The sequence below is a fragment of the Corvus cornix genome, chromosome 1 (genome assembly GCF_000738735.6).
Source record: "Corvus cornix cornix isolate S_Up_H32 chromosome 1, ASM73873v5, whole genome shotgun sequence".
NCBI lineage: Eukaryota > Metazoa > Chordata > Aves > Passeriformes > Corvidae > Corvus > Corvus cornix.
In genome coordinates, this window is record NC_046332.1 from 83,845,488 (window position 1) to 83,872,471 (window position 26,984).

Here is a 26,984-nt window from a genome sequence, read left to right on the forward strand (position 1 = left end):
CAAAGCCAAGATAGTATTTTACATGTAGATTATTAATATACATACTAATATTAATTAATATAAAGTTTCATGTATAAAAAGGAATTTCCATATACAAACACATGTACATCTGTATGTGTATATATATCTACGTGTGTGTTTCCATATGTGTGTGCACATACATAACAGTGAACAAAAAGATTTTCTGCAGAGATATGAATTTTCAAACCAGAATGTGGCATTTGTCTGGGTGTGCATATATAATCTTTGCTTGCTAGTAGCTGTAGTTAAATTAGAAGCATTTCTAAGGCTGTTACATTTTTTAGGGACCATTAGTTCTTCTGGAGCTCAATACTATGTGAATAACAAATGCATTAGCCATACTGCAATGGATAAACCAAACCGCAAACATAAACTTTTAAAGCCTTGCTGTTTCTCTCTAAAGCAACTTTAATCTGTGCTTTGCCAGTCCACGCGGTTATTCCTGGCTGTTGAGTAATGTGCCGAGCTTGTTTCAAGGGTTTACACTTGCAACCTAAAAATCAATTATAAGAAAAACAATAAAAATATTCTTATTGCATGCCATAAAAAAAAAAAAAAACGATACAAAAGGTTAAGCAGAGCAGCCGGCATCTGCACACTAATGACATGATTGTTATGATAGGTGTTTGCTTTACCCTGGAGTGGTAACATTATAATTCATCCACTGCTGAATGAGTGGGGACAATTAATGCAGTCAATGTGTCCCACGTGTTCCCTGCAGCATTAACAAGGCAGCTCCAGGCCCCTCGGCATACACGAGGCTGAAAATTGAGCCGGTTCTCCCGCTGAATGTGATCCTGATTACCTCCGCGGGGGCCACCTGCTGCTTCGTGCCTGCCGGTTTTGTGCGCTGGCCGCCTCTGCCCGCGGGGCCCCCGGGGAGCGCGGCCCGGGGCCGCGGGCAGCTGACACCAATCTGTCGAGCCGGGCAGCGACACGCCGCGCCTGGCCGCGCCTGGCCACGCCGAGCCGCCACGGGCGGCCAGCGCAGGGCACTGCCCCGCCGCTGCTGTGTGAGCCGCGACAGGCAGCGCCACTGGCCCTGGGTGCCTCACTGCGCCTGCCTGCGCTGGGGCGCTGGAGCTGTCGGGATGCTGTAATGCTGGGGGATTCTTCTGGCGTTCAAAGTGTTTGCGGTTGTAGGGCTGAAAATGGCTGGCACCTATGTACAGTGGGAGACCAACTGGCTGAGTCCTGAAGTCTGTGTCCCGTGATAATGGAGATAAAGTTTGCCGCTGGTTGTTGCAGTGCTCTTAAAGTAAACCTATCAACCAACATGAAAACCAGCTTCCATCTCTGGGCCAGCAAGTGATGGGCCCTCACCGCCCCCTGCTCAGGTATTGACAGGTGAGGACCATGCTTGCAGCAGCACCGTGGGGCTTTGCATCTTCTCAGCCTATCCCCGGGGCAAAAGTAGGAGGGTTCCCGCGAGGCTGTGATCAGTTCTACAGGTCTGTGCCGCTGCAGCTGCGGTCAGAGGGGCACTGTGCAGCAGCATCAGGGATCCATGCCTGATAATAGGAGGAGGAGTCAAAAGGCAAGGGAGAGGTGAAAGAGCTCAGTGGTGCCAGGTTAGCACTGCTGTGCTGCAGGGTGGCAAACACAGGTTTCATTATTCTGTAGTGTGAGCTTCTTGCACAGGAAGTTTGGAGGGGTTTAGCAATCTGCTTTCCTTTGCCCTCTGCTAAGTGAAGGGCATCTGCTTCATGAATATTCCATTACCCTGCTGTTCCCTGCAAGCCCTCAACCAACTTTTGAAAATAAACAAGTGTACACACTTCTAGTCAACAGCATCCAGCCCTTGCTTTCTTTTCTTCCCCTCTCCTCTAAATAGTAAAAAATGCCAGATGTTTTTTGCATGTAATTTGTAATCTCTTAGATAGATCTCTCACAAAACATGAAAGTGTACTGCAGATAGATCCCAAGGAATTATCATCTCTTCAGCCAGGCTATTAATCTGATTTAAATTATTTTAAGAAACTCGCTTCTTCCTTAATGCTTTCCAACAAGGGTCTCAAAACTCCTTTCAAAAGTATATTTTGATTTCTGGAGAATATGCCACCAATGAACATTATAAATCTGAACTCCTATGACTACCTGTGTTATTGCACAAGCCAGCTGGAACTTGGCCAGGATCATTTTCTCTATTTGTGGACCACACAGCCAAGCTAACATGTAAGAAATAGAGAAATTTCTATGTATTATTCATATTAATTATTTGTATTCAACTGAGGCTGGACTCTTTGTGATATGTATTTTAACAGATGTGTCATTCGTATAAATGTGCAAGAAATGGGATTTCAGTTCTGGAGGGATATTTGCCTTTCCAGACCTTCTTGCTTTTCATTCAAGATGGGCACAAAAATCTACCTAATATAACAGCAGGAAAAAATATAACCAATATTTTCATGTTTTTTTCTGCGCATCTAAGCCATTTTCAAATCTGGATTTTAACCTAAAATTTAGCTGATTCATCCATTCTTATTATGAGTTGGGGTGTCTGAGTTTGCAATCTTAGATTTCTGTGTCTTGTGATCTCTGAAGATAATGGAGATAAGATGACTTGCCTCAGGGAGAGAACTGGAAGATGGGTCTGATCACGAAGGGCTCAGATAATGGCACGTCTGTGTACTTGTAGGTAGATACAAGAATAGTTGGTGGAAATTGCCCAGAAGAAGTAATAAGGTAGCATCACTCAAAATTTGGAGGGTAAAAGCAGCAAGGAAAGGAAGATGATCCCTCCACAAGTAATAAAAGGAAATTGGTAAGTAAAATACAAGCTTTCAAAAAATAAACCCTTTTTGTTTTGCTTTTGCTTACAACTGAATGATATTTTTATGGGGAAGAAAACCCCAGTATTTTAAAGGAAACAAAACTGTACTCTGAGAATTGTTACTCATTAGAAGTATTTCTCAACTGGTTTCACAAGGCAAGAAAACTCAAATGCCCTAACTCCCGGACCAGAGCCCACCCACCAAGTTATTTGCCTCTCCAGAGGAAGCAGATAATTTTGATACCATGAAAATAATATTAGTGCACAAAATTCAGATTCCTAAGGATATTAGCATCTTTTCAGTCCTGAATTAATGAAAAAAATTAGTTCAGAGTAGCAGTGAGCAATTTTTTTTACTGTGTGATATCCAATTCAAAAGGAATTTATCAGCTTCTATCTGCTATTATATATAGCAAAATTAGAGATTTTAGTAAAGAAACCTGAAAGCTGCAGCCATTGAACTTTGATCTAGAAGCCATGCTTGGTAACTTCAGGCTGTAAATAATTCCCTTTCTCTGAGGACTGGATAAAAAGTTAGACATACAGTGCTGTGTGATCAATTGATTTTACTGGCAGTGGGTCCGGTCAGGAGGACCAGAAGAAAGGCTATGGCAGCACAGCCAGTGAATAAATTGCTGGCTCAACCCAGAGTGTAGCCAGTTTTTTCTGAAAAATATATCATCATATATATGGCCAAGTGTACTGCACCATGCTGCAGAGGCTTTGCTCAGGGCTCTATTCAGACTTCTCTGCCTAGAAAATAAAAATACAGTGTGAATAACATTCAGACCTTTATTTTGAATCAAACCCAATGGCATTTGAGATTTTCTGCAAGATGAGTCAATTCATACTCACTTCAGCAGGAGCATAATTGAGTAGAAGAGTGCCCAGCCCCAAAAGCTGTGTGAAGTCACAATTAAGCTACTACTGTAGGCCTAGCAGGTCCTAGGAAATGGGAATCTCAACGTTTCAACAGGTTCCTTACTTCAGTTTTGAATGAATTTTGAATGTGTTCCACAGGTTTTTTTGCTAAATCTACTCTAGATCCTGGCTCAACTTCTAATGGCCTTCATATCACTCTTCCCTGAAAAACTTAGCTTCCTCCAGTTTTCATGTGTATTGAAACCCCTACCTGAATCTTGTCGAGAGTATCAGTTTGGAATCAAAACACTAAGATCAGGGATTGCTTTCATGCTTCTCAACTTCATTTCTTGGAGTGCCAGTTTGTGGAGTAAAAGCTTTGTTGTAATTCAGTGAACATTAGCAATTGGATTCTTCCCCGTGTGGTTACACAAGACACCCGTACAGAGGTAACCTTTGTCAGTCAGGCATAGTCCTGCCTCCATAATGCCCATTTGATTAATTATACATGGGTACCTAATGTACTCTCATAAATTATTATAGGCTCTTATAGCCCTGTGTTTTATGGTGATGTGTCATGGCACAGGAGCAGACAATATATTGTCCCAGCAGATGCCATGGACTCTGAGATGGCATTACAAATTCTACCAGTAAAAAATAACAAATTAAGAGCTCTAAAAGTAGAATACTTGACAATGTCTCCCTTAATTGAAGAAAATGTTCCTAATGAAAGCAAGTTGTTGCAGCAATCGGTGCATTGGTGAGAGAGAGACAGGGTTTGATTTAGGATCCCCTCTGGCTCTCTTTTTCCCCAAGCAATCAGGAGGAGCTTTGAGTGCTCAGTCCCTAGGGAAAGGCAAGCCTTACATCATTTACCAACCACGCCTCGTCTGATTAAGGGAAGAGGTAGAAGCCTTCAAAAGGATTCTCGTCCAGTCCTTTTCACTAGGAGAAGGCTGAATAATATCTTCAAACTGTGGACTTAAAACATATCTAGAAAGGTGGGACGAAGAAGGGTGAGTGGAATCAAATACCTGAAAGATGCAACAGCCATATTCTGTCCCAGGGACAAAATGCAATGAGAAAACTTAGGACCACTTCAAATGGGTCTGCTTTTTGTCTCAAGATTAATATTAATCATTTAGGATGCTGCTCTCCAACATATGTTACAGCTATACCTAGAAGGGGCTGTAGGACAACACTCAGCAAAAGGTACTACTCAGTGTAAGAAGAGTTGCCACAACTGCACCCACAGGCTCTGAAGTTTTCTTTCTCCACCAAAGTGCAAAAATGATGGCACTCACAAAGGAATCACATTTAATTTTAAAAGTCTTAAATTATCTGAAATACACAGTATGATGGATATATGTATTTAAGATGTTCTCATACCTTAGGATTTAGAAGTCTTTCTTTTAAAGGATTTTTAACATTTTAGATCAGAGGCACATTGATCTTCATCCATTTTTTCCAAAAGACACTTAAGCTGTACAGCAGAACTTCAAGGCTGATGTGGCCTTAAGGTTAGGATCTGTAAAACAACAGTTGGCTCAAATAGTTTCCCACACATTTTAGTGGACAACTACTTTTCCCTTTTAAAAAAAAAAAAAAAAAAAAGCCTTTGCTTCAAGGGATTTTTTTCTTTAAAAATAAATCAATGTATTTGATTTATAGGAGAATTTTTACGGTTTTGCAGAGGAAGATTAACTGTTTTCATGGTAAAATGTAAGACTTCCTTCTTTTTTTGTCCTGCCTACTTTTTCTCTACTATAGTGTCAAGTCAGCTGTAGGAAAGAGTTCACCAGTCTAACTTAAAGATTTACTGCTGAAGATCTAGAGCCATAGCATAAATGACATTACACTCAGGAAAATATTTCTGATTAAATCAGAAATTCCATACTTGAGAGGCTAGGAAAGTTTTTACACAGAAAAATTAAAAATCTCTTGTTTTTACATCTTAGTCTGTTTAGAGGTTTTGGGGATTCTTTTTTAATGCACTGCTTCAGCTGAACGCAATCTGTGTGCCTTGCTGTCTAAAAGAGAGCAGTTTTCTTGGCAATTTGTGAAGTGACTGTAATCTTTATTTTTAAGAAACTTTTTACATGCTTTAAAACATGGGTGGCAGATCCTACCTTACAGTAGATATCAGTGGATATCTGATTTGTGAAATAGGACTTGCATACTTTTTGGGTTGGTTGTGTGTTATAATGCCATGGCAGTGAGTACTGTAATCAACCAATGGTACTTTTTAGTAAGAGCAGATGTACAAAGTTCAGTCATTAGAAATGAGATGGTTACCAAGACAAGGTCATGTGGTAAATGTGGGAATTAATATAGTAGCAACTAATGATGATATATGGGTAGTTAGGAAATACTATATCTGAAGATTTTTAGGCTGCTACTCAAGAAATAACCACTGATCATCTATTTCTACTTTTGAAAATAAGGAAACTGAGATCCTGGAAGAAGTGACTCACATAGATGCAGTGATGACAAATGCCATGACATTTCTTGGCTGTCTTCTGTGGATTAGTTAATGCAAGTAGTTGACCATCACTCACCAGGAAAAAAACTCTTGAATAAAAGGAATAATTTGATAAAAAATAGTTTTACCAGGGGTACATATTACACCATGCTTAATGCCATCTTAAACAGCAGTGCTTCATGTGCTGGATTAATTGATAGTGGAAGAAAAGCAGTTAGGTGAGTAGAACTATCCTTTTGATGTCATCTGCTGAATTTCTGGCAAGCACAGGTGACTCTTCTCCACAGGCTGAACATATTTGACCCAGGACTCACTGCAACAGTGCCATTGATGGAAAGGGTGGTACACACCAACCTGCTCTGAAGCAGCAGGGAGATGCCATTGCTGCCAGACAGGGGATGGGTGCTGCCAGGCAGGGGTGGGTGCTGCCCAGCTCATCCATCATCCCCCCATTAGCCAGGGAGAGCCCTTGCTGTTCCCACTCAGCCCCTCCTGGACATAGACAATGGCACCAGCTTGGCACCCTCCAGAGGAGTGTATTTGAAGTGCTGATGTGGATACAGCTGTTTGAACATCAGTGGGAACATCAGCACTGTGCAGCCAAGGAAAGAGCACTGGGGGACCACGAGGCTATGCCAGAGGAAGGAGACAGCAGGAGGCAGGACTGATAACCTTGGTTATTGTGTCAGCCCTGCCCAAATGCAAACCAGGTGGATGGAGACTTAGACAAGGGAAGGATGCTCAGCCATAAGACCAGCATGTACACATGAAGACAAAATGCAAGGTCAGGCTGTCTCTGGTGAATATTTGGCAAAGCTAAGGAAGAGATTAAAAATGGCTAGTGACCAAGATCTAATTACATTTTAAGTCTTCTTCAGGATAAATCTATCAAGAGCTGACATTGAAAACAGAATTTCTCTTTGGTGTTTTTATTTTGTTGGTTTCTTTTGGGGGTTTTTATTTCCCAAAGGGGTAAATTAGCCTCAGGTAGCTCCCACTGACAATAGATCCTTCCACTGATTTCAAAAGAAATTGGGTCAGGCCCAAGCAGTCTAGAAATAAAAGAGTGCATGGGAAAAAAATCAATTTGCTGAAATAGCAAAGGCTAACAACAAGAGAAGGCTGCTTGGCTGTCATCTGAAAGGTGGTGTATGAAGAATAGATTACCTCACTGTTTACAAATACACTGTATTTTATAAGAACATAAAACACAGGCCTGAAGTGAAACTTCTGTGGTTCAGTCGGAGGTTTCCTTAGGCTGAACCATAACTGCAAGACACTTGGTCAGACTAAAGCGATTTACAGAAGTTCTGAAGATCTGGCCCACTGTATCTGTAGGTAAGTTGCTTTATGCAACTACAGTTCCCCTGCGGCCTGTTTTACCAGCACATGCAGGCATCATGGCAGCTGAAATTTCATTTACTAGTGTGTTTATGTTCAGAAACAGCTAGGCAGCCAATCCAACATCAGTAGCTTCATCCAACAGTGTGTTTGTTTCTGCTCATGATAACATTCTGTTGGTTTTTTTTTTCATATTTGTTCACTAAAAATGCAGATGATTTTTGCTAATTTATTGTCCTCCTGTGAGTGGTATCTCCCTACAGCAGAAAGGACTCAGTTATCTTCTCCTTATTGAAGCTGATATACATCAAGGGACCCAAAATTCATGCAGCTGCTTCAGACCAGCAATGAGTAAAGGAACATCACCAGAGTGGGATTTACAGCCTCCTCTGACCACTGTTAAGTACCAGTTCAACAAATCTAAGTTACAGTCACAGGTAGGAGGCAGCTAGAAGGGTTGGAATCTGGTTGGAAAAGGCTGAACATCCCCTTTTGCTGTCATGATGCTGTAATGCTGCAGTACACAAGCACATATGTGCAGCAAAAAGAGGTGTAGCAATAAGCACTCTGGTCTGCAAGGAAAATCAGAACAAAAAAAATACCTGAAACTGCTGGAGAAATAAGACAACATTGTGCTAAACTTTCTGCTGCACCACTGCAGCTTTATAATATTTAACTTTTTGAAAAATTTTAGAATTCAATTACTTTATTTTTTAAATATGTTTCAGAGCCTTAACACATCTAATAACAGCAGATCAATAGGCTCATTGCCCTACAGTGTATCACAGCACCAGCAAAATACCTATGTTATGAAACTAAGTGAATTTACTGGAGTGTAAACCCCCAGTGAGTTGTCTGTAATCAGCCAGCAGGCCTTCAGGGCAAGAGAATTAATGTATTTTAATATTTTAGGTTATCTTCCATATGGCATAATGCTATACCCCATCTGTATGTGTGAGTGTGCAAACAAATGTAGGAGGTTTTTTTCCAGAAATAATTTTCCATTAGTGGAAGCTCACCTGCATTCTAATGTCTTTTACCATCTACTCCTTCAAACAAACAAAACTTGGAGGAGCGTGAGTCTACAAATAGCATTAATGTCTGTAGAGCTGAATTAGATTATTTTGGATTTTTTTCTCTTTAGCTTGTTGGAATACCTATTCTATTCTATTTTAAAGGACTCAACCATTTAAAAAACAAGGCATCCTTGGAAGAGACTTTTTTGTGGAACCTGTCACTGAATCACAAAATAGCATGTTCAAGGCTTCATATAATCATTGTCATTCATATAAGTGCTCTGAAAAAGTTTACCTCTTGTGGATGTACTGGCACGGCAGCCACTGGCCACGGGGTCTCTAGTTGACTTAATGTTCTGAGAAACACAGCTGTTAGTAAGAGCAGGTAAAGGGTGATGCCAAAGGAGAAAAACACATGTACATTCGTATTTACATAGGCATTTATACTGGTTCCCATGGAGCAGTACAGAGAACTTTTAATAACTCTTCACAACAGTTGTGGGGAGGAAACAAAGGGGAGCCAGCATCCCTTGCTGAATCCTCATGCCCTGATCGATGGTCAGGATTTCACCTCCTTGGGTGCCCTGTTCTTAGCTTATGCAGACCTGGTGTGCAGTAAGCTCAGCAGCAGAGGTATCAGTGACAGCTCTGGCAGGGGACCACACAGCTTTCCCATACTTGGCTGCATCAGGCTGAGTGGATCTCCTGTCAGAAACTCAAAGGAAGTAATTTTGGCATCAGCATTAGATAATGTCTACTATTAAAAAATGTAGGTTGCTAAAGATTTAAATTCAGGCTTACTTCACGAGTTGTACAAACTAGGACAGCAACACCCTGCATTTATGCCTGCAATAAAATATTTTTGAAAGACAGGTTTTTAAGGGAGAGGCTGTAACACTATCAGCACTACCATAGATTCAGCAAGAGAGACTGCAGCCTGATGATCACACATCGGCTGTCATGTATCTTTGTAATAGAGATATTATTTACTACTTCAAGCAAAAATAAATAGCACTATTTGTTTGATCTGTGTCTCAGAGAAGGAACAAACTGCAGAGACTTAGAGTGGCATTGTCAACTACCACTGTTGCATAAATTCTTTTATGAAAAAAGAAACTTTAAAAACAAGTTACATAATAGACCACCTTTTGTAGCAGGCTTTCTTCTGAATCCTGAAATTATTAATGAATTACTGATATTATAAAAAACTCATTGAAGCACTGGTGCTGTGAACAGGAGGGTGGAATTTACAGAAAAAAACTCCCTTTTCAGAGGCATACTGTCCAGGTAAGTATATGAATTTTCTTGATGACAATTGTGAAAAAAATGTATTTAAAAATTATTTCCTTCTTCCTTTTGTTTTTGTTTGTTTGTTTGTTTTTTGCTGTTGTTTGTTTGGGGAGGGTTGTTTTTTTTTTAAATTATTATTTTGTTTGTTTGCTTGTTTGTATTTTTTTTGGCAGCCACATGGGAAAATACATTTTGCAGGAGTATTGGCAATGGAAGAAATGAGTTTCACAGATGCAGGTGTACTGTCAGGAAAACAGAGACTGTGAAGGTCTTCCATGGAATCCTGTTAGCAGCACATGGCATGACAAGCATTTTTGTGCACTCTGGTGCAGCCATGCACCATTTTTCAGGGTGTCCCACGGTGGTACAACCTGTACCGCCTCTGCTCCTGCTCTGTGTGAGGAGTTACTGTGAGCCCAGAGATGAAAGTCATCCATCCACAGCCTCAGATTTTGCAGAGCTGGAGGCCAAAGAGTTTGGTGAAAAAGTGGGAAGCAAGTAAAAGCCAGCATGTGGTTGCAGAACAGCAGGTATTCGAATCAGAAGAGAAGAGAATTTTTACAGAATTTTGGGGGAGAAGTCAGAGGAACTTAATATACCAAATGGTTGAGCCCTATCACCTAATCACACACCTACACTATCCCTACTCATGTTGATTTAGGCCATGTCCTCAGCATTCCTCAAAGCCTAGAACCAGTCTTTCACCCCGTTGCTACATATCTTTGCATAGACCTCCTTGAAGTAATTTTTCTAAGTCCTCATTTTGGGTTGTTGCCAAATGACATGGGTTGGTTATTCATGTTATTTATTCATATATGCCTGTTTCCTACAATTCCCAATCCTTTCTTTTTAACTTATCCTCTATTTTTAATGACCAAGTACAACAGTCATGCTAACTTCTTTCACAACCAAAATAATTTAACAAAAATAAGCTAAGAGAGGTGTGGATTATTTTTACCACATTTTTTTCCTAACTAAACTAATGTCACTGGCTTCTTTCTGACATATCCCATCATTTATATTTCTCTAGTTTTTGTTGATTTTCTACATCAAAGAAAAAGTGAAACAGAGAAAAAAAACAATAAAGCAGTGTAATGGCACAAAACTATAATTTGAATCCATAGTGCATGGCAAGTTCATGCTAGAATCAAAATTATCAGTTACATTTGCAGTTTCCTCAAATCAGCTCCCAACCCACTGTTGCATTTACATTTGATCAGTTTTTAAGTGTACAAACTATTGAAAAAGAGAGTTTCTCACAAAAACTAATGGTGCAGATCACAGTTCTTTTCATTAACTTTTTCACAGCTTGACACTGACAGTTTTAGCTGGGTTGGTTTTTGTTTTGACTTGAAAACTTGCCTTTAACTTTGCCTATTTCTTGGACTAGAAATGTTGATGTTGAGATCTTTTTCAGATAAACAGGTTTAATTCTGGGAGTTGATGATCATCCTGTCCCTATTGATACAGAGCATCAATAGACAGCTCTGTCTTAGACCATGCACATTCATCTCAGTGTGAGAAGTTTTCCTTTGAACATACAATTATATCTACTTAAACAGCAATTCTAATACAATCTTTCATAAGAAATGCATGTGCATATGCATATACATATATCTATACACACACACATGTACTTTTTTGTCTCTAACTGGACTGCCTTCAGAATTTCACTTCCATTGATCCAGGGGTCAATGGGTAAAAGAATAACATCTATCTGTTTCTCTTTAAAGAAACTTTGAATGTATCATAGGCTTGACAATTTACAATGTCAAATAATTGATGATGAATATGTATATTTGAAACTGAAAAACAAAGTGATTTGCATGGGGATTCTAAAGTAAACTGAGGTTAAAATTAGAAAGTGATCCAAAAAGGAAAACTGATCAATCTGCTACTAAATACAAAGGGTTTTCTCCTCAGTGTGTATGCTAATTGGTATTCATTAATTTGTATTCGCAACTTCTCTACAGGGTGCATACTTTATTTTTAGAGAAATTGAGGCAGTCAAAGGAGAGAAGTTCACAAGATTTAACCCTGAAAAAAAAAGAAGAAAGCAATACTCAATCACAGATTCTAGTTCAAGAGTTCCTGGCATGATCACCATTGTATCCAGGTCAGTGCAAATGAAATGGAGCAGTCCTGTCATAACACAAAAGTAGCAGGAGGACTGCTACCTGCACAGACTTCTGGCTCCATAGGAAAAATATACCTCTCTTTCCACTGCCAGCTGAAAAAGTATGAAACCAGGATGAAATTAATGTGTCTGGCTCTCTTTTTAATCTAGTTTTTGTCTGCCTTCTACACAAATCCCTTATTATCTCCTTTTTCTAATTGCAAAAGGAAGGACAGATACACTTGCTGTTATGGTTAAGATTTTTGCTTCATGTTTCATTGGCACCAACACCTACTTGTTCAGTGGCCTGAAGTAACGTGGTCCTGGGTGGGATTTTCCAGAACATGAGGGCTATATTTTATAAAGTTCTTTAGAAATCTGAAGATATAAACAAGCATACAGTTCATTGAGTGACACATATCTTGCCAGTTCAGGCACTTACCAAGATCCTCCAAGGCAACTAATTTTCATGTTTTAGGAACTAAGTGCTAGAAATGGTTAAACACTTTAGCTGAAATGGTTTTCCATTTGCAAAGGCATTTTTTCTCGGATTCAAAGCATTTCACAGAGATGTGGCAAAGTGTATGACATTTCCTACAACTGAAAGTCAAACTAAATTGGATTGAACTCATCTCATTAAAGTAGACATTATTTCATACAAATAAAGGGAAAAGTATAATTTTACTGTTTTCTTATACTTAATTTTGAAAATTTATTACATATTCAATAATATAAAAAGCTAGACAACAAACATAATTATGTTACAATATTAACAAACAACCTGAAAATTGAATATGTTGGTGCTTCCAAAGTGAAATTTTAGTACTAGGAGAAATTTTGAATCTGTGTTTTGATTTGATATAAAAAATAAACTTCAGAGCTTCCTAAGCAAAGGGAACTTTTGTTTTTTTAAGCAGTTCTAATAAGATCTCTGAAAATCTGGAACTTAGAGCTGGCTTAACTCTGTTGGCTTTCATGCTCTTTGTAATATTCCTAGTGACTTCAAAGGAATCAATTAGCTTAATGCTAAGGATTTTTAAAAATGTCATTCTCTTTCTGTTCACAATCTGTATAATGGGGAAGTGATTAGAATAGCTATACTACAGAGGTATTCTGAAGTTTTAATTAAGTTCTAGAAATTAATTCAGGATCCTGAGATGGAAGAAATGGAAAGAAATAACATCCTCATGTGCTCTGGAGCCTCTGGCTGCAGACTGTGAACCTGTAGCCACTTTTACCACTTGAAAATACAGAACTTTTAACTCCTAACAGTATGATCGGGAGCTAAATGTCTCTCTCTCTAAGTTGCGAAATGAGGAAAATCTTTGTGTATTTAGAAAACTCTTTGCTCATGTTTTGTAACAAGATGTCCAGTAGTCTCAGTCTTCAGTCTTTAGTATTATTCCTCGCTAGGATTCTTTTTGTCAGCCACTTGTAGATGTTCCTCTGACTGCTCAGTCTTCTTTCCATCTCATCAGAATTCCTCCTTTCAATAACAACACAGGCATTTTTATGATAGTTTTTTTTTCATCGTTTCCTGGTGCCTTAAGAAATACTACTTCTGTCTGAGCATGGTCAAGACTGACATCCGTGTAAGTCTGGGTAGTGGTGTGCATTCTGACACACTTCTCTTTAGAAGGAAAAGTTATTTAAATGTTTCACTTTCCCACTATGAAATAGCCTCTTTAAAATCTCGAGTGCAAAAGCCCTATGTGATTGGAGATTGCCGGAGAATAGCTACTCCTCCTTTGCTGATCCTTCTGAGACACACTAGAGATGGCACACATCCTCCTGCTTTTGTGAGGACATGACCTCCATATAATCCCCACAAGGCAAAGGTAGATCAAAACTGCTGCAACTATCTCTCTTGGCAGGTTCCCTCAGAGGTGGGCATTCAGGAAACCCCACAATGAAGGGGGTGTTCTCTGCACTGCTGCAGAGGTGAGGGAGAGTGATGATCCATAGACATGGCACTTAGTCAGCAAGTTTTCAGAGTCAACATGTAACAGTTGTCACCCTGCTCCACAGGTAAATTAAATGAGGTGGGTTATATCTACAAACTGAAAGCACATACCTACATGATGCACAAACACCTGCACAGCCATCCTAGACAGGTTTGGAAAGTTTCTAGACAACCTGGTCCACTACGTGTAATACACAAGGCCAGACAACTCATAGTTTCCTTTCCAGTGGATTTTAATACTCACTCGGCTTCCACCCTGAGCCTGACACTGAAACTATCCTTTCTGATTGAAGATATTTCTGTAACTGCACTAACCTCAGAGCTCAGCTGTGGGTTTTTTGCCTCTGGGCACATTTCCTTGCTTGATGGTAAAGTACCTATCACAAATAGTATCTCAGAAACCATTGCCCCTTACTTACAGCATCCTTTGTCCCTACTTCACAAATACCTCTAATCATAACCCTTTTCTGTCAGATGGGGCCAGTGGGACTGATGCCTTAGGTTTTAACTTTTATATTTTTCAAATCCTGTACTGCCTAGTGTGTAAGTCTGAAGTTTCGTGAGTCCTGTTAGCTGCTGTTCTCTCATGCTGGTTAGACATAACAAACCCTCTCTTAGGTTTGCACTTCAAGGACACTTTGATTGTCCAAAGCCCCAAAATGTGTAAACTAAAAGCCTTTGAAGAGGAGGGGCAAATTTGGGGTAATTACATCATTAACTGAGGTTATAACTGGAGAATTAACCCTGATATACAAATGGACCAAACTTATAAAAGTCTGAAGAGCCCATGACCCAGCGTCCATCTTGGGTGGAGCCCCTCATAGGCCTTGACTGCCCAGGGTGTACTTTTGAAGGCCCTTCAAATAAATACCTACTTTTGTTCTCTTATTCTTGTCTAGCCTCTGTTTTCAGGTAGCCACTTCAAGGCATCAGGACTTAGCAGCGGGAGCATGGGCAGGACCCAGGGGCAGGATGTGATGGGTGAGGCTAACACATAGCTGCAGCAGTGCCACGAAACAGAGGAGTGTGGGCCACCTCATCAGGTGTTAATGGGCTATGAAAGGATCATAACTTCTGGTTAAAACCCTCCCTTGCTTCTTTGGTTAATCTGCATCTCTAGTACTTTTCTGATCAAGCAATTTAGAAAACCAGTCTGCTTTAAATAGATTGCATTGTTCTGGGTGGGAAGTGCAAGGGATAATATCACAAAAATACAGTGAAGCTTTGAACTTTAAAATAAGCATTGGCCACTTAGATTGTCCAAAGCCTAGCAGTTTTCTGTCCATAAAATACATTGTGAGAATTAAAGGAGAAAAAAAAGTAGCAATTGGTTTAGTTGTATCCTGAATAAATGGCATCTAAAATATTTCAGATTTAGAAGTGGAAAATTAGACAAATGTCATCCAGATGACTATTTTCATCTTGTTCTTCCAGAGTATTCAGCCCCTGTGAAAACAAAACAGCATTGTTAAAAACAGAAGAATGTGTACCAGGTTAGAAATGCAACAACAACTGTAAAATCTCAAGTTTCTTGTGCTTCTGAGCATAAAATGCCTAATGTGACTGGAATTCCCATATTATTGTTTTCATTTGCCCTAAACTGCTGTATCACAATTTCACACACAAAGTGGCTGCATTGGGGAAACAGGTAAAATAGTCCCTACTCATAAGGCTTCTGCAGTGTTGGTTGGTTTATAGCCATAAACTGTTATCGTTTATGATTCACCAAGGTGAAAGTATGCAAAAAATATCAGATCCTTCCATAGCTCATGAGTTTTTCTCACAAAATGAGACCTTTTCATGATTCAGGAACTCTGCCTATGCAATGTAAATAGATGCTAAGATGAAGCAACAAGTTTCTTTGAGCTCCATTTCATTGCTGTGATACTAGACATGACTTCAGCACTGCAGAGTCTTTACTCTGCAGGCATCTCTCTTTCTTTTTTGTGTGACACTTAGTTACTGTCTCCAGAATGGGGAAGAAAAAAATAAAATTTTCAGCCTAAACTATTTAACCAAAAGCAAGTATTCAGAATGTAAAGAGTGGATCTCCTGTTTGTGCAATGTAACTGGGAAAACTTTAAAGTTTGTTCTGTCTGTTCCCTTCTTTCTTTCTCCAACAATCTCCCAACCAAACATTTATGGTTATTCAGTTGACAGCCAATAAATAGCAAAGTGTTTGGGGGAAATCTGTAGTTTTTTTGGAAAGAAACCTATAAAAGAAAGAGACGCAGGGAGAAAGAGGAGGAGAGAGAGCGTAATCTGTACACCATCTGTTGCCTAGTGCAATTCATGCTGACACAGGGCTTTTTGACATTTTATACCTCGAATGCAAGCACATAGATCATTTCTACCTTGTACTTTTCCCGTCTCATTATCGGAATTTATTCCCTCGCTTTGTTGTTGGTGGAGTCCCTATTCTAATTGTTTCTTACATGTGCTGTAAATCTGTCCTCCAATCAGTAAAGCCCTGGAACATGAAACTGAGACCTAGCAATTTCCTTTGCTTACCAGTGCATCTGCTGGAGCGTAGTGTTGAAATAAAATGAAACATGTTTGCACTCTTTTTCTGTCATACTGTAATGCGCCTTTCATTTCGCTCAAGGAATTTTTAATATTCAAGCCATACCCTGTGCATGAAGTCATTTCCCTTCGATATAATTGTAATGGTAATACGCATGGCCTAACTGGCAGTGGCACAGCTGGCTGCTTGCCACAGCTGAGCCTCTGACTCAAAGACTTTAATTCTGTCATGCCTCATCTGGTTTTATGTACTCTTTTGTAGTTAGTTCACAAATTTATTCTACGGTATCCATTGAGATGGGCAGGCCATTGACTTTTCTCTAAAGATAGCACACTAAACTAATGAAGGGCACCAAATATGTGCATTGATAACCTGTGTGCATAGTGAATAGAAATCAGATTATAAGTCAATGTGCCTGTGTGGTCAGGACTTATTGACAGATGCTTAGACCCTGATTGTGAAAAGATTTAGTGGCAGTGAATAAAGGTAAGCATAGGCAAAAGTCTTGCCTCATCGCTGCCTGAAGGATCTGCTGTCACAAGCAGCAAGCGGCACAGGGTCTACACAAGCTGCATTAGCAGGCTGTTACCCCACAGGACCATGTAGTGAATTAATAGCTGTGTTTTGTTTTGCAGGTTTTAATTAACTGAGTCTTTCTGTAAAACTGTGGTGTAGGTTCAGTACCAAGGAACTTTTAAAGTATCTCTTCAGGTTCGTTTTCATTTGCAAGGTCAGAAAGAAGTTCTTCAGCTTAAACTACAATGTCCTGATGCTTTATACACCTACTGTACCTCTTTCCCTGCATCTATCACTGGGCCCAAAATGCATGCCCCCAAAGCAAGGTTCTGTGTTTATCTTTCTGATTTCATCCCTTTTGGCTTTCACTAGGGCCTTCCATCTTTATTCCTCTAACTCCCCTAAAAAAGTGATTGTTTCAAGAAGCCAGAATGTCTGACCCCTGCTTCCAATTACCCACTGGAAATAGACTTCAAATGATGGTTACCATCCTCATCCATCCTCACCTTTCTGAGTCTGCTGTTTGTCTCCTCTCTATTTGTCCACAATAACTTAGAAGGTTTGCTTTTGTCTATAAAGCTCAATGCACATCTACAGAGTTACAAGAGCAATAAAGTGTTGTTTACCAGGTTTATGGATCACTCACTTTCAGTCTATCGTTCAAATGTGAGCTCGCTCTGAAAGTTAAAAGCTGTTGGTGTGAATCAATAAGGACTTCATTTTATGATAGCTGAAATCAATGACCAAGCTTGTTTCTTACTGTGGAAGAAAGGTCTTACTAGCTGCACACACTGCAGATTTTCTTCATTTGATGGTCAAGCCATAATGCTGAAAAAATGTTATTTGAAGAAAAAATTTCATTCAACAGGAGATGAAAATTCTTTTTTAGCTGTGCATTAATTATAACTATTCTAAAATGATAAAGTGAAATTCAAAAGAAAATGTTGATTCAAAATGGAAAAAATATGACTTTAGGGGAATTAGAAAGAGTTTGGCCTTCTTTTAAAATCACTTTTTTTTTTTTTCTTACCTTTTGGGAAAAAAAATATTGTACCAGATCCTTTTATAGGATTGAGGAAGTAAAAAAAATACAGTAAAGCAAATGAGCTCTGTCAACCTCATATTTACTACCTCATATTTACTCTCAAATAGTGACTCAGCCAATGGGCTGTATAGATCACCTCTGATCTGTATTTTGGGATGCAGGAGTAAATAAGCAGATGTAAGGGAATATTGGCACCTTGGCAAGTGTTGCCCTGATAAGAAACCAAACATAGATATAGTCTACATGTAAACTAAAGTTCACAGATATCATTGCTTTAGGAAAAGAGCATCTCAGCTGTTTCAGGAACATATTCTGCTGTTCTCTTTTGAAGACTGCTTTGGAAATAACAACTACCCCAAACAAGCAAAAAGGTTTTCCAGTTTGAAATCTAGCAGCTGAATGTGGCGGACCTAAAAAGAAAAGACTGAGGGGAGGGGAGAGTTCATCGCAGTCTACAACTTTCTTGTGAAGGACAGAGGAGGAGCAGGCACTGATCTCTTTTCTGTGGTGACCAGTGACAGAACCCAAGGGAATGGCCTGAAGTTGTGTCAGGGGAGGTTTAGGTTGGGCATTAGGAAAATGTTCTTCACCCAAAGGGTGGTTGGGCACTGGAGCAGCTCCCCAGGGAAGTGATCACAGCACCAGCCTGACAGAGTTCAAACCTGTGTGTGTTCGGGTACATGGTGTGGTTCTTGGGGCTGTCCTGTACAGGGCCAGGAGCTGGACTTGGTGATCCTTTTGAATCCCTTCCAACTCAGGATATACTGAGATTCTGTGAAAACTCACAATTAAAGGGCTTAAATTCTCAAAAAATAATGCCAAATTTCCTTTGAAGTATTCCTTGGTTTATGTACCACTTGAAAAAGAAAATTTATTCACATGCTCCAACTATTAAGGATTTAACTGTAAGCATTTAGTTTGCAAACTCTTGAGTCTCTCCACTGTGCCAATCTTTTCCCCTTCCTTCATCTCAAAAGAATCTAAGTTTGGATTGTGCGCCAACCAACCACTTTCTTAATCTTCCTGATAATCCATGCAACTGACTGATATGATAATAAGGTACAGAAGTTAATTACATTTGGTGAAAGAACAAAAAAATTCATTTAATGCCACCCCCATCTCTGAAATACTATTCTGGCCCATGCTGTTCATACATACCCATGTCAAAGGTAGCCTAAGGAAAAAACCACTTGTGCCTCCAGTACATGCTTGTGTTTAGAATTTGCCAGCCCCTGTTACTCTGTTCACAATTTATTTTCTTCATATCAGCTTTAAATATGAAGTAGGTTCCCAATGTTTACTTAAATTTTTCAGTTTTTAAAAATAGTATTGCAAGCATATGATTCTCATAAAGCATTTTGTGCAGGGAGAAAAGTAAGCCTAGAGGCAAATCCTGTAACTCTCCAGACTGTAAAGACAGAATGATGACAAATTGTATAAATATGTGCAAATTGTCCAAATGATGTCATGTATTCAGGCTTGCAAAAGGCAGGAAGAATACTTGAGTCTGAGGTCAGCACAGACTCTGTCTTGGAATAAAATTGAGCAATTAGATTCAATTTGCTTAAATTTATCACCAAGAAAAATGTTTTGTTTAATCTTAATCTTCGTCTTATTTTTCAAGCATTTTAGAACCTACTGTATTAGTACATCAGTGAAGGCCCCCAGTAAATTCAGGAAAAGCCTGATAGCAGTATGCATTAAGCAGGCTGCCTGTTGGAAAGGATTGGTGAAGTAGGGCAGCATACTTGTGACCTACCACATTAAACTTCTCTATACAATTTAAATAGCAAATTGCAGACCCTTGTAAAGGTGGGGTTTTTTTTTCTTGAAACAAGCACTTTAGATTACTTGGGAAAATTGCATACTGAAACTTTCAGGGGCTAGATGACAGGAGTACATTCTCTGGGCTCCAACTGGTCTGTAAATGCTTATACTGAAGTATTTTTGATTTACATTACACAGATCTTCGTTTCTCTCTTCCTCTTTTTCTCCCTCTCTCCTTCTCCACCCCTCCCCTTTCAGTATCAAGGTCAACCTTGTCCAATTATTTGTCTGCAAACCATTTCTTTCTTCAAGTTTTCCCATTTACATTACATAGGTCAGTGTCTCCCTGGGTCAAGCTGCTTCAACTTCCACTGCATTATTTTCTCACCTTCCGATGCTTTGCTTCCTCTCTCATCTCACCCTCCACCCAGAGCCCTTCCAGGTTTGGTGAGAGCAAATTACTGTAAAAAGGGAAAGAAAAATGGATTGTTTCTGCTTTCCTGACAAACTTCTTCTAGCCACAACCACTGGAACACAGGTCCAGCTGAATGTGCAGGTGTTTTTTAACTATGCATTGAGCTGCTTGTTGTCCCCTCACAAATACATCTGCTTGTAGTGGGGAAAATTCATTATCTGTTTTTCAGGTTGCATACTTTGGTGGTGGGTGTGGATGTCTGTGTAGACCGTCTCAAACCTACTGATGTCTGAACACTTTGGAGCACCTCAGTAATATTCACCTGACAGATTGCTAAACTGTAGTTTTTGACAGTAGACCTCCATTCCCAATATCAGCTGGACTTTAGTTCCTATTACTAAGAGAAACAAACTTATATTTACTTATTTTTATAGGTTTAAGAATGAATGTCCAAAGAGAGAAGGGTGACAAATTAAAAACCCAAAACATTAAAATACATCTGTTGTGGCTCTGCCTGTGTGACACACAGGGTTTGGTATATTAACAGTAGTGCCTGCTGCATTTGAGAGGTCAAAGAGATTTGTTGTAAATATATAATATGCACTTGCCTCTATCTCGGGATCAGAGTGCCTGCACACTTCTGTGCGCCGTGACTCACACAAGGAGTCGATGTGAGTAAAGGTTTGCTTTCTAGCCTGCCTGCTTAGGAAAGAAATTAAGAACAGATGGAACCTGTTACAAAAGAATTTCTAAAGTATGAGCTTTAAAAATGGTTGTGTTTTTTTAATTTTTTTTTTTTAAGAAAAAGAGAAGCTCTTGCAATGTTAGTGGGATGATATGTGGTGTACAGCTAATTTGGCATCATGCAATTCGATCTAACATCAAGTTAACACTGGAGCTGCTAAATGAGCTATTCTCCAAACATGTTTCAGCTGCATACCTTAAAGCCCCTGTAACTGTTACTTTTAAGAGTGCATTAAAAAGGTTGTGAAAACTGCTCCTTGAAATGATTTCTACAACAGGATCTCTGCAAACTCACAGCTGGAGGCTATCAAACACACACCTCCCTAATAGACAACACTGTGTGTACAATTAACACATTAATTTATGGAGTAAACTGATCAGGGGAGACTAGAGCTTCAAAGCCAAACACCCACCATTAAGGAAGAAGTGAAGTTACATGGCAGGAGCTGCCTTGCTCACTGCAGCCCTTCCTGACACAAAGCCCTTCCTAACACAAAATGCCTGTGCTGCTGAGCTCAGAGGTTCTCCCTGGTTCCTGTGCCCAGGTGCATGCTTCTGCCAGACCCCAATTCCCAATGGGGATAGGAGCAAGGTATGCTCCTCCCCATCCTATTCCTCAGTCCTCCCCTTGGCATTAAAGAACACCTTGGGCCACAGACCAGACAGGCATGCTGCAACAAAATACTCCACCTGACTGACTAGGGAGGAGATGAATAGCACATATCTCCTGTCTGCATGATGTATCCAGCACAAAAATACCCAACCAACCAAAGACACCATAAGACAAACCAGCATGATAATTTCACATTAGGAATACTTTGCGTATGTCTGTCAGAGCAGAGCATGGTTTCCTTGCTGGGTTTATGCCCCACTCTTACATGGAAGAGGAAAGTTCAGTGCAGAATGAGGCACAAGGCATCCTGCTTTAAGCATGGACCCACCAAAAGTCAATCTCATTCATCATGTCAGGACTCAGAATTAGCCAGGGAGGAAGCAACATGACCTGGCTAACCATTGTCACTTCTCAGTGTTGGAGACACAGGTCTGAATTGAAGATGCAGGACTTGGAAATGCCTCTTAGAGTGGGATGTTTAGGCTTTTTCTGCAGAAGTCAGCCTCGACCTTTTTTTTTAATATGTCAGGATTTAGGCTCCTTTTGTATTATAACCTGTTGATTAGAGCATTCATGAGGAACTGGTTGACTCATGCTGAAGTCTCAACCAGAGGCATTCAGATTCATCCATACAGCCAGGTGTGATCTACACATTTTGTCAACGGATGTTTTGCAGAGCACCACTCCACTTTGTCTTTCTCCTGCTCTCAACCTTCCCAGCCCCACCTGATTTTCAGGACCTGCCTCCCTCTGATGCCCTCTCCAGGCATGTTCTGCACATCAGCAATTACCCCTGCTTGTGGAGTTAGAGTCCTCTGGGCTCTCCTTCTGGGTGTCTCCCAACAGGAGACAAGTACTAAGATTTTCATGCTCAGAATGAGTTGCTGGGGTTTTAGTTCTTTGTTTTAAAGTCCAACACCAGCTATCATCTTTCTCTTTCCACTGTCTACAGCTCCTCAGAGGACAAAGCAATTGGATAATTCCTCCATCTCAGAAGGATCCTGTACTTGCCCACCACACACACTCCCGTATCTAGAGGTAAATGCACTGACTGTGGGCACTAAGGGCTAACCAGATCACCAGCAAGGAAAAAATGACCTGCCTGAAGGAAGAGAAGCTCAACCTTGAGTAACCAGAGAAGCAGTTCTTAACATTACTGTCTCTGAAGAGAGCAATGACTGAATGGTCTGGCCAACATTTGTTAGTGTGGTTCATCATTTGATTAATTTTTGAGGTCAAAATAAGAGTGTTGCTGAGAGAGATTCAGATACTTAGAGGTTACGGGTTTGTTTTCTTATTTACTTCCATTGCCACAGCCACAATAGACATGGGCCAGGTGCAGGCCCCATGAATTTTCCTTTGGTGGGTTTGGGTTTTTTGTGTAAAACCCATAACTGCCGACTCTGACACTACTGGCCATAGATTTTCACTTCTGTGAGTCATTTACCTCCTCTTACACATTTTGCTGCTGACTTCCTGTGGAGTCAAAAGGAATTTGGTCATTTGCTCACAGTTTCTGAATCTACTGAGTTTCCAAGCACTTGAAAATCCCAGACAAGTGGTCATCTGCTTGTATAAAGCTGCTTAACATCTCACATTCATGCTGAGTGCACTGAGCTTGCTGAGCATGCAGAGATATATTTCACAGTGACAGCACAGGAAATCAGGTGCATCCTGGGTATTCTTGGATTCTTTGTCTATAAAATTCTGCATAAATCCTGAGTAGTTTGATGGACCTAGGGCACAAGTTTACCTGTTTTCTGATTCACACAGCACCTATAGATTCACAAGGATATCTATCCACCAAAGAGAAAATTATTTGTTTTTCTAATCTCATTTAAGGATTTCAAATCTAAAACCAATTTCACCTTCTGTCCTACTTTTCTTCATGCCTAAAAGGTCTTTTCCTTCAATGGCTAGCATATTCACAGCTCCTCTTTGCTAAATAACTTAATAGTGTGTCTGTTAAATACTTCCCTTTATAATCCATCTTTCTTCCACTTTGACCAGTTTTCCTCTTTGTGCCCTAGAAATACCCCTGCCAACACTAGACTTCTGGTCCAACATGCTCATTTTGCAAAACTTCTACTGCTGCTAAAATGACAGGCACAGGACTCCCTGCAGTGTACGCTGTTCAGAGGATCAGTGAGGTCTTGCTTTTTCAAACAACGGCAGCAGGAAAATTCAAGCAGGGAATGCTTGACTTTTCAGAAGGGAAAGCCAGCCAACAAGAGCAAGATGCTCCTGGCTTCTCCAAGTGGCATGGAGAGAGGGGGCAGGAGGCTCTGCAGGAGCAGGCAGCCATAAGAACCAGACTCAGCCCATCTGCCAAGTCTACCACTTTTAACATTTGTGATGTTGGCAGGTATGAAGCCAGAGCATGGTTTCAAGAGCACTTGTAACACCTTGGACTTCTCTCACACCTCCAATATTCACTGACAGCTCTCATTAAATTAATCCCTATAAAGCAGTGGGGATTTGAACAATTTTGCCACTCTCTCACAAGGTGTTACACCTCTACTTTACCACCATTAAGAAGCCTGGCCACCCAGTCTCTTATCCCAGAAAAACCAAGTATTTGAAAAAAAATCCCATCAACAGAATTCTAGCAAAAACAATGTTGCCCAGGGAAGCCTAACCAACAGCTAACTCTCATGGACTCAGAATAAACAGAGACCTACAAGAAGCCATCATAAAATCAACATTTTAATGGAAACTGAGGGAGATGTTCTTATAAAATTCAAAACAGTTGCAGCCATGGAATATATCAATTTCTTTAGAAGAAAAGTTTCCCATACAATGATTTAAAGCTTTGTAGTTGAATTTTGTTTTTTAAATTTCTCACAAGTAGTGTTTATATGTGCTGTCCCTGGACTGGGCCCTTAGGCTATGAGTGAACATGTTGCCTTGGTTAAACCATTTTTAACTCTGGATGGAAACAAAAATCTATTCACCACCATTTTCAAGCTAAAAAAGTTTAGACTCTGCCTCAACTCCAAAAATTACTTCATAAAAGTGTTTTCTGCCAAGAGATCACGAGGTAAAATTAATGACATTAAATTATTTGCCTGTCTTCTCCTTTTGCCTCTGCAATGCCAAACTGTCCTTTCCTCTAATACACATCATCAGAAAAGCAGCTAGAAATAAACCTGTGAAAGTCCTGCTGTGATAAACTTATGAGACACAAGGGATTCTGGAGAGCATGACTTGTCTGCAGTGATGGCAGAAAGATGCTATATTCACCTTGCCAGCATCTTTTCCTGGAATAACTAACCCCTTTATTTTACGCAGTAAGGCTCAGTCACATCTGAGAAGCCTTATTAGCCACCAGGAACTAATAAAAAATAGCCTGAAAGTGAAATATTCTCTGTCCAAGAACATGACCCCTTCAGACAAGTTGTCATGGAACATGGAACATGGACGACTCACCAAACAAACTTTTGTGCTGCTGACCCCTGGAAAGCCAGACATAATAGGGAACACATGCGATCACTCCTCATGGATACCAAAGACAATTTTCATAACTAATCAAAGAGCAAAATTCTTCTTTTCAAGGATGCCTTTTACTGTGGATTATGTCCTATTTAAAGATTTAGAAACTTTGGGGGCCTTTTTAGGCATTTTGTTTAGGTGTGATGCTTAGCATAGGACCTCACCTGCAGATATCTTACCCTTATCTGTTATCTGATCTATACCCAGAATTTAGATTTTCCAGCTAAAGAGGGAAAAAATAACTTCATGGATTTCACTGCTTAAAACAGGACTTTTCCAGTTGTCAACTTCTCGGAAGTTTTCATTTCAAGGAATAATAAAAATCAAATCTTTCTTTCTCAGTAAAGGAGAAATATTGTCATTTAAGGATATTTTTAATTCTTAGAAAAATCTGAGGACCTCAGATTTAAAAAAACGTAGCCTTGATGAAATTAAACTGCTTAGACATGGTTAAACTGTAACTGGATTCTGGGGGTAAAATTTTAAAGGTTTCATGCAGTCCAGGCAGAGGTAGTCAGCACACCTATGTCAACCATAAACATGCTTTGCTTTATTAAAAGTCAGGTTGGAGAATTTTCATTAGATTTGTGCATTTTACTTTTGACCTAACATGAAGCAAGAGCAAAAGGCCTTCTCACCTGGGGCAAAACACATTAAAACAATCTCTGCCAAATCCCTGCAATTAGAGGTAGAATATAACCCACAATTCCAAAATTCAAAATCCATGGATTACAGGAATAGAAATTAATATTAATAATTTCCAGTTTTTAACCTGAAGCTCCTTAAAGTGGGTATGATTCTAAATAAAAGTTGTTTGTTTCATTTTCAATTGAACCCGCAGATGCTGCATGGAGGAGTAATCACTGAAACATATGAATATATGTACATTAATCATGTTAATGTTGATTCTCATGTAGCTAGAAGAAAGATTGTCAAACATTTGGTTATCTTGTATCTCTGGAACCAAGCAATGGTAAACCCTTCAGTGGTTTAAGAGCTAAATTGCATCTGAAATGTAAAGGGGCAAAGGCATCTGTGTTGAAATAAGTATAAGCAAATCCAAGGAGATCAACACACATTTATGTGGATGCTGTTTCAGATCAAAATCCTGGACCATTTTTAACTATTAACCACTCATTCATTTACATATTTGTATCAGAAAATAACTGAGATCAAGTCCCTTTAATTATGTGTTTAATTTAAAATTCTGAACATAATAAAATATCTGAAAAAAATGAGACAAAACCCCATTCTTTTTCCTATGTGGCTGATGACTTTCTGCTGGTCAGTCTGAAACCACTGGCAGCAGTTTGAGGTGTAACTCCTGAGCACCCGACTTTTTTTTTTTTTTAATTTTATTTGGAAATGTTTACCATGATGGAAAACCTTTTATTCTCTGCTTTCTTTGCAGTTCTACCACAACATTTCAGCTATGTGCTGCTTATCAAACCCCCAATTTCTACAGCTGGAAGTGAAAAACCCATCAAAGATTTTAGGTTGCCAAAGTGACAACTGGAGACAAAGATTGTTGTCATAGAATGGAATTGTGCTGGGGTTTTAGTAGTCACCTGATACAGAGCAAGTTCCTTCTCTCAGACTGTCCTGGAGACACCTGTGCTTTCCTGCACTGGGGAATTTACAAAGGATTCAGGGCAGGAAAACTGGCTGAGGCAGGAAGCATTTCTCCTAACCAATTTACCATTGTATTAAAGTTGCTTTTTCCAACCCAATATCAAAAATATTTTTAATTTTTTTTATTGCTGACACCCTCAGAGCAATCAGAGCAATCACAATTACTTTGACAGGCATGCTGGAATTGGAGTAGGCAGAAAATGGCCTTAATGGGAATCTTTTACAAAGCAGCTGTTAGAGTGTGGTAACAAGACTCTGAATAAATGGCAGCTACATAACTTCCCCTAATCAGATTGGAGCAATCAGCTTGAAAAATTTTCCCATATGTTGAGGAGTGGAGCTTAGGCCTAGGGTTATGGCAGGGACACAGGCC

The 26,984-nt window shown here is 39.7% G+C and overlaps 2 long non-coding RNA genes across 2 annotated transcripts; both read right to left on the bottom strand.

Annotated features, from left to right (window-relative positions):
• Nucleotides 1–1,362: 1,362 nt before the first annotated feature.
• Nucleotides 1,363–9,874, bottom strand: LOC109143967. The gene is made up of 3 exons (XR_002044430.3): nucleotides 8,790–9,874; nucleotides 5,045–5,183; nucleotides 1,363–1,532 (listed from the first exon to the last, which is right to left on the bottom strand). It is a non-coding gene; the product is annotated as an uncharacterized LOC109143967 (long non-coding RNA).
• A 2,702-nt stretch (nucleotides 9,875–12,576) lies between these two features.
• LOC109950906 lies at nucleotides 12,577–20,496 on the bottom strand. Its single transcript, XR_002273160.2, has 2 exons — nucleotides 20,104–20,496; nucleotides 12,577–15,309 (listed from the first exon to the last, which is right to left on the bottom strand). It is a non-coding gene; the product is annotated as an uncharacterized LOC109950906 (long non-coding RNA).
• Between the last annotated feature and the right edge of the window lie 6,488 nt (nucleotides 20,497–26,984).